The following is a 5,746-nucleotide window of genomic DNA, read 5'->3' on the forward strand; positions in this document are numbered from 1 at the left end:
CTTGAGGCTTAACTTGGATTGTAACTATTGCAATACACATTAAATTTTGTTAGAGTTATTCTCTGTGACAAGTATGTCATCCACATAGACGAGGATGAATAGTTGAGTACTATTATATTGATTGTATATTAGTAGGAAAGGATTAGCTTTGCTGAATGAAAAACCGAAAGATAAAAAAAAATGGTGAATTTTTTAAACCATTGTTGTGGAGACTGTTTTAACCCGTAAATGGATTTGTGCAACATATAGACATGGTGAGATCGTCTAGTCCTCAAAGCTGATGGGTTGTTTCATGTAAACTTCATAATACAGTTCACCATGTAAGAAGGTGTTTGACATGTCAAGTTAAGTGACATACCACTGGTTAGGGCTGTCAATATATGACACGACCCGAAAACCCGACTCGATTTTTTCGTGTTCGGGTCAACCCGAACCCGAAACGGGTCGGGTTCGGGTTCAGTTTTTTGACCCGTTTTAAATTTCGGGTCGGGTCCGGGTTGACCCGGAATTAACCCGCTTCGAGCCCGACCCGCGCTGTCCGCTCCTCTTGAGTTATCAAATGTCGTCGTGATTCGTGCGAGTGCGATTTATATGTTAGGGCTCATTTAGGACAGCGGAGTGCAGCCGCGTTCATTTCATTTCCTTTTCCGCCTCCTTCAGTCCTTCCTCCTTTGTCTTCGTCTCTTCATTGCTTCGGTGCTTCGTGTGTTGCTGGCTTCTTGCCTGGCCTCCTCCTTCACGGAGCTTCTCAGTTCTCTCCTCGTCGGTGTCATCGTCTATTCCTCTATTAGTATATTTTTTAATCTTCTTCTTGCTCGAAGTTCGAAGGATCGAAGCTTTTCAGTTTGTTCCTTCTTGCTAATTAATTTGTTGCTATCATTTTAAAGTTATCTTGGTTAATGGTTAGTTGGTTGAAGTATCATCCTTGTTCGGTTATTTCTTCTGATTTAAGGTGTTATGCAATTTTTCTTTTGATTTGTCGATTAGGGCTTAGCCGCTTAGGGTTTGAAATATTACTATTGAACGTTTTTTTGGGTTGCATGGCAGTATGGCACTTTGGACTGTCGGTTTAATTATTATTGGCTTAGGGTTTATTGTTTCCTGTTGGTGCTGCACTGCTGCCTTTTGAAATTATTTGTTTCTGCCTTTTTGGACTACGATTCAGTTAGTCTTGCACTCTGTTACTCTGTGACTGTTAGTATGGCACACTTTGTTACTCTGTTAGCATGACACTTTGTTACTCTGTTAGTATGAAACTTTGTTAGTTGTTACTCTCATACTCTGTTAGTCTGTTACTGAGTAAATCATGTAGTTTGCTGGCTGCAGCTGCAAGAAGTTGGTATTCGGCTAGGATGTTCTTACTTCTTACTTCTTTAGCTCTTTCATATTAAATTTATAAATAATTTATGATATTTGGCTATGGACTTTTTGCTATCATGCTATGTATAATATGGATTAAATCCTTTAATTGGTTTATTAGATGGAGGATTCAAACACACTTCCGGAACATTTTATTGATGAGAATGAGGAAGTTGACATTGAAGGCTGGACTGTTGTCTGCTGGAGCCTGGAGAGTGGAGAGTTGAGGCTGGACTGTTGGAACCTTTGTGTTTGTAAAGTGTCATTTGTAATTGTAATTGTAAGTTTGTGTTATTTGTAGATTTGTAATTGTAAAAAATTGTGAAATGTAAAAGTTTTAATTGTAAATGTAACTATGTAATCACTAATCAGTAAATTGTAGATTTGTAATTGTAAGATAGAGTCTGATGGTTTGTTGTTTTCCTATTTGGGATTGAGAAATGTAAGTGAATAAACTATTTTTTTTGTAAAAAATTCATATTTCCTGATGATTGTCAATTTAAAACCTGTTTTAAATTTTTTATAGTGCAGACGGATCAAACGGGTCGGGTCGGGTTGACCCGGACTCGAAGCGGGTCGGGTCCGGGTCAGCATAAATGACCTGTTTCACGAAACGGGTCGGGTTCGGGTTGACCCGAAAGAGGTCGGGTCAATTTCGGGTTGGACCCGAACCCGACCCGTAACCCGTTTTTTGACAGCCCTACCACTGGTTGTGAAGGGCCACTATGAGGAGAATGCAAATATGTCACCATCTTGGCTACATGGTTGAATATTTTAGTGTAGTTGATGCCAAATTCCTGAGATCATCCATGTGTGAACAAGTGAGCCTTGTGTCTAGAAACTTGACCATTGAGTTGGAGCTTTGTTTTGAATTTCCATTTGCAGTCGAGGATGGGTTTGTCTGGCGGTGGTGGAACTAGAGACCAGGTTCCTTATTTTTGTAAAGCGAGGAATTCTGAAGACATAGTGGATTTCCAGTGTATGTGTTTTGCGGCTTGAGAGTAGGAAGTGGGGGTGGGTTCAGGATGAGAGACAACCGATAGATCAAATATTTGCTTGGGCTTGGATATGCCAGATTTTAATCGGGTATGTATATGGCGAGTTTGATTGTTTTGGGTTTGAGTAATGGGTGATTCTATTCAGGGGAAGTGATTGGTGGGAATGAGTGGAGGAGTGGGAAGTGTAGGAGGAGAGGCAAGCAAAGATGAAGACGAGATTTGAAATGATATAGAATTAGAGGAGGACGGTGGGTCTTGGAGATAGTGGATGAAGGAATGAGTAGCAGAGGGGAGTAAACAGTGTTGGATGGTTGAGGAGGGTGATGTGTTGGTGTAGAGTGAAATGGAAAGTGATTATCATAGAAGATGATGTGTCTTGATATGTAAACTAAATTGGTTATGATATTGAGACATTGATAGCCTTTGTGCTATATGGAATAGCCTAGAAATATGCATTCCTGGGAGCGAGGCGAGAGTTTGATTGGGGCTTAGGGTTGGAGCCAAGGAAAACATAAGCACCTAAAGGTGCACAAGTGATTATAGGCTGTAGGATGACTGTGTAACTTGGAGTAGGGAGTTTGATTAGAGATAGTTATGGACGATAATCAATTAATTAGGTAGTTTGTCGTAGATGTAGCTTCGACCCAAAAGGAGTTTGGAAGATGAGCGGCGTGAAGGAGCATTCGAGTGAGGTTTAGGAGATAATAATGCTTCCATTCTGGTAGGCCATTTTGCTCAGGCATGTAGGGTCAGCTGATTTGGTGAGTGATGCCATTGTTGAGAAGATAGTTATGGAATGCATTGCTAATGAATTCCCCACCTCCATCCGATTGGAACGTCCGAATATGACTGCTGAATTTATTTTGACTAAATTATAGAGGTGTTGAAGTTTTGTAAAAGTCTCTTGTTTGGAATGCATTAGATAAAGCCAAAAAAATTTTGTAAAATTGTCAATGAAAATGACATCATATTTAAATCCATTTAGCGATAATTAAGGATCCAGACCCCCATATGTCCGAATGAACAAATTTGAATGATTTATTACACGAAGAAAGACTATTGGAAAACTGTAATTTTTGGCTTTTTAGCCACGTTACAAGAAATGCATACATTTAAATAATGAGATGATTTACATTATTCCAGGATGTATTCAGCTGAAATGGGAAGAAGATACGAGTGAAAATGACCAAGACAAGCATGCCACAGTGAGGTGGACGTGTTTGTGGCCTGGAGAGCAATGAGATTGTTGCTGGAGGGAGTTCTAATTTGATACAGACCATTGCGATTGTGATCGCGGAGAAGCGGCTGGTTGTCCTGAAGATCCTTAATAACAAAACCATTAGCGTTAAAACAAATTATGGAAACATTATTATCAAAGGTTTTTTTAGAGATGGATAACAGATTGCAAGAGAGAGATGGAACATGCAGAATGTTACGAAGATGAAGCTTACGAATAGAGTTAGGTAAGGGTAGAGTGCCTTGACCCAAATTCTGATTTGGTAACGTTCTGCCATTGGCAATTGAGACAGAGTCTAAGCCGTTGTATGGAGTCGGAAGTTGAATGTTGGATGTGTCCGACGTTAAGTGTAAAGACGCGCCTGAGTCTAGTACCCAATCTCTAGTTGATAAGTTTTATTGTTGAACCGTGAGATCTCTAGGATTTGAGGGAGGAGCGTAAGTCAGGTTACATATGTGCCAGCAGTTTAGCGCGAAATGCCCTGATTATTCGCAGATTTGGCAAGTACGTTTGTTCGTGGAAGCTTGTTCAGGAGAGGAAGAATTGGGGTGAAATGGCAGATGAAAGGTGGAGCCACGTCCGCGGGATTTGTTGAATCTTCCGCGAGTGATAGAGTTACAATTTGAGAGAAGAGCAACGGCGTTTGAATGGCTGGGTTTCTTTAAGTTGTTTGTGCTTGAGATTAATCTCTTCTTTGCATAAGAGGGAGTAAAGGATGTCTAAGCTAATCAGACTAATAGAGGTTCTTATGGCAGTCTTGAAAGGATTGTAAATGGTGGGAAAGCCATTTAGGATGTATAATATGATGTCTTCGACGTCCACGATTGAGCCGGCGGCGGCAATGTTATCGATGAGTATTTTTATTTGGGCAAGATATTGTTGCAGTGTGCGATCCTTCATTTGTATATAGTGTAGCTCATTCTTGAGCTGAATGATGCGGGATCTATTTGTGGGTTGTAGTCTTTTCTCGAGTGTGATCCAAACCTCGTGGGCTGTGGTGAGGGTGATGACATACAAAAGAACTGACAGAGATATTGTGGAGAAAAGGGAGGAGATGAAGTTGCGGTCAATGAGCATCTAAAGATTATGCTCCATGGGTGAAGTTTTCGATGGACAAGGAGGGATACCGGTGAGATGTCTGTTGAAGCCGCTTGCCGAGAAATGTTGATAGAGTTGTAGTCGCCAAATTGCATAGTTTGCATTTGTAAGTTGTGTAGGGATGAGATTCTTGATGTTAGATATGAGAAATTTGAGAGATGCGGGAACAGTGAATTCAACGAGAGATGTCGAGAGACTTGAGTTCGTCGGAGGTGAGGACGCTGAGTCCTGGTCAGCCATTAAGATCAACGTAGATGTTGAGCCAGATGAGCTCTGATACCAAAATAGAGTTTTTGACAAAAGACTTAATTCAAGAAGAATGAGTTGATGAGGAAAGAATACATGAGAAAATAATATTGTACATAGGGGTGTCAATATTTGACACGACCCGAAAACCCGACCCGAACCCGACCCGAAAATTTCAGGTTAGGGTCAACCCGAACCCGAAACGGGTCGGGTTCGGGTTCAACATTTCGACCCGTTTCAAAAATCGGGTCGGGTTCGGGTTAACCCTTTGACCCGAAATTGACCCGAAAGTGACCCGAAAACCCGATTTTGACCCGCTTTTGACCCGCCAACCCGAGATTGACCCGACTTTGACCCGATTTTGATCCGAAAAGAGGAGATTGACCCGTTTTGACCCGAAAATTAGTAATTTTTTGGTTGAAAACGGGTCATTCGGGTCGGTTATCGATGAGTATTTTTATTTGGGCAAGATATTGTTGCAGTCTGCGATCCTTCATTTGTATCTAGTGTAGCTCATTCTTGAGCTGAATGATGCGGGATCTGTTTGTGGGTTGTAGTCTTTTCTCGAGTGTGATCCAGACCTCGTGGGCTGTGGTGAGGGTGATGACATACAAAAGAACTGACAGAGATATTGTGGAGAGAAGGGAGGAGATGAAGTTGCGGTCAATGAGCATCCAAAGATTATACTCCATGGGTGAAGTTTTCGGTGGACAAGGAGGGATATTGATGAGATGTCCGTTGAAGCCGCTTGCCGAGAAATGTTGATAGAGTTGTAGTCGCCAAATTGCATAGTTTGCATTTGTAAGTT

This window comes from Dendrobium catenatum, unplaced genomic scaffold, assembly GCF_001605985.2.
Source record: "Dendrobium catenatum unplaced genomic scaffold, ASM160598v2 fragScaff_scaffold_1428, whole genome shotgun sequence".
NCBI classification, from domain to species: Eukaryota; Viridiplantae; Streptophyta; class Magnoliopsida; order Asparagales; family Orchidaceae; genus Dendrobium; species Dendrobium catenatum.